The sequence below is a fragment of the Jatropha curcas genome, chromosome 10 (genome assembly GCF_041381405.1).
Source record: "Jatropha curcas cultivar XTBG-Jc1 chromosome 10, XTBG_Jcur_1.0, whole genome shotgun sequence".
Lineage (NCBI taxonomy): Eukaryota > Viridiplantae > Streptophyta > Magnoliopsida > Malpighiales > Euphorbiaceae > Jatropha > Jatropha curcas.
Genome location: NC_143160.1, coordinates 7,499,404 through 7,502,581, shown reverse-complemented (window position 1 = coordinate 7,502,581; position 3,178 = coordinate 7,499,404).

Here is a 3,178-nt window from a genome sequence, read left to right as displayed (position 1 = left end):
TTTTTTTTTTTCCATCCTTTCCTCTCCAAAGGAAGCCTAAAACATCTTGCACTGGAACTTCCAATCATAGCCAAATTAACTTAACCATATAGATAAATTACAGGTTTCTAGAGATTCAATCTTAAAGACTTGTCTTTTACAATATAAAATTAAAACGTTTAAGTTGTGTTCAGCAAGTAGCTTTCAGTGTTTTGACTGATCAAAACACTAAACGCTATTTTTTATAGTGTTCAATAACATAGCGTTTGAACTAGCTTTTAAATATTAAAGTAGCATTTTATAAAAAGTTAACTCATCTAATGTTTAGCTTTTAATTTAAATAGCTAATTTTGTCGAAGAAACCCTTAAACATAAAATTATATTCCCATGGTTAAATGTAAATTTGCAATCAGAATGGCTTACAAGTTGTAAAAATTATGTAATCAGAATGGCTCCTAAGTTCTAAGCCATAAGTGTACAAGCCTAGGCTAATTAATTAGGCATTCTTTTTTCTTTTTCACTTTTTTTTCTTTGCAAGAAATGAAAAGCAAGATCATCCATCATTAGTTAACCATATAAGAATCCTGAATTAAAATGGAAAAAACTGCAGGCTAAATCATTAAAAATACCCTAAACTTTGCAGTTAGTTTTAATTGTACCATAAATTTAAATATCTTCTCCTAATATCTTGAATTTTAATTTTAATTACAATAGCACTCTAATTTCAAATTATATCAAATTTAATCAATAAAGTATTATTTTATTAAGACCCAGATTAACATATTCCTTCAAATTAAACTCGTTCCCTTGTTTATAAATAAATATTTATTTATATAAACATTAAAATAAAAAAAAATCTATTCATCTTAAAAAATTGTAAAGGTAAGAAAGAATATACTAAAAGAATCTTCTAAATTTATGGCCAAGTATGTTGACTCATGAAGTCAAATAGCTATCCAAGTGGCCAAACTAAAGACAATGGAAACAAATTAAAAATATTAGGAGTAGGTAAATATTTCCTATAGATGTTATCTTTTCAAACTAAAAACTATGGAAACAAATTTGCTGATTTATGACATCACTCGATGCTAACTTCATCAAGTACGAATCAACCCAACGTCACCTCGTTGACAAGTTTACAGAGTTATAATTAATTAAGAACAACAAACGGTCAGGTTGTGAAGAGAATAAAGAAAATTTAAATAAATAGAAAGTCAGTTTTGGCATGCCCAAAAATCTTATCAAAATATACTAATATAATAAAATCCTTTGTTCTTAAATGACCTTATTAAAATCTTGAGAATTTTATAGATGAATTGGAATTAATCATGAATATTATGATTCATGCGATTTGAATCTTACGATTTAAGTTGATGCTCATGTCCCATAATTTTCTTCAACGTAGAAAAAAAAAATATAGCAAGAAAATATAATTATATTAGAAGATGGAGATAATGGAAGGCTTGAGTTTAGAAATAATAATGAATAAATATGGATTTGGATAGGAAATGTTAATGGCTTTGATAATTTTATTTTATTTTATTTTTATTTTGAAATTTAACTTCATAGTTTGACACTTTGAAATTAATATTTGATACGCAAGTCTATGGGTCTCTTTCATTTCGTGTATAGTAAATGACTTAGAAAATTTTAGAAAATTTTTATTAAGCCAGCGAATTGAATGTCATGAAATCACATTATATCAATAAGAAATAAGATCAGTTTAAATTCATAATATTTTGAAAACTTGTTTTGTACAATACATAATATTAGTTAAAAAGCTCATAGATGAATTGGCTAAAACAAAAAATGATAATTTTGTTTACTGATGAGTATTAAAAGCTATGCAGCGATTTGAATTCATTTGGAAATTTAACTTATTTTGATTATAATTTGATTTAATTATATTCATCCCACAAGCCTATATGCCACCGGATTGATTTGCTTAGACTTATAAGATTTTTTGTTAAAATGTTATATTTCTATTCAGGTAAAAAAAAAAAGAGAGGACAATTTTTAAAAAGTTTTTATTTTCATTTTTATCTATGAACGAGGCTATAGATCGAATATAGACAAATACAGTCCTCATGCTATAGCTTAGACATTCATCACAATTTGACTCAGACATCCTACCTTGGAAGATGTCATAGGTGGCAGGGGCGGAGCTTAACGAAGCTCAAGAAATTAAAGAAAAAAAGAAAAAAAGAAATTCCTTGTGAAAAATTATATTTGGCCACTTAAAAGTTAAAAAAAAAAAAAGTTTTTTTTGACTCCTCCAAGGTAATTGTCCTACCTTCACTCCTTTGGTGGTTTACTCCACTCGTTACAGACGCGTTTTTGGTTAAAAACTTTAATTTTGTGCTATTCTTTGAGACTTGCTAAACAGACTTTCTTTCCTTATTTCTCACGTTAAAACCTTAGACTAAACACTATAAATAAGAATAAAAATCTAAAAAAAAAAAAAGTACAAACAGGGAGGGAAGAGATAGAGAAGTGTTTCTTGGACAACAAAGATTGAAGGGATTGAGAGGTGGACGATAGATAACAGAAGGCATAAAAGGAGGGAGGTAGCTTAAAATCATAAGCAGGCCTGGGAATGGAAGTATGGAATACTTTTAATAGTTTAGTTTTTGAAGATGGAGATGTCATAAAAGAGAAATTGGTGGAGGAGTTTTGTTTATAGAAAGAAGGGGGTAATTTTGTAACAAAATTTGAATTCATTTGGAAATTTAACTTATTTTGATTTAGTTATATTCATGCCATGTGATTGAATTTATTAAATTGAATCTTTATTTTCACCCTAAACATAAAAATTTTAATTTATAAATAATTTCTATAAAATTTTGTAGAATTTATTTGTTTTGAATAAAAAAAAAATGCGAATTTGAGTTAATGCTTAATGTTATTCATCTGTTCTAAAATATATTTTAGTCAAACAATCAATAGTTCCACTTTAATGAACCATTAATTCAGAACTAATTTTTCGGAGTGGAATCAAACTCATTGCCAGATCTAATGAATAATCTTGTAGTTTGCCCTAATAAGGATTGGATAGTAATGTCAGGAAATCTATTAGCAAAAGCAATTTGACAAATTTTGGAAAGTTCAATAATTTTTTGAGAAGGAAAAAACTTGAGTATTATATGAGAATCTAAAAACAAGATTTACTAGAATTTCCTGCCACTTTATGACATACTGT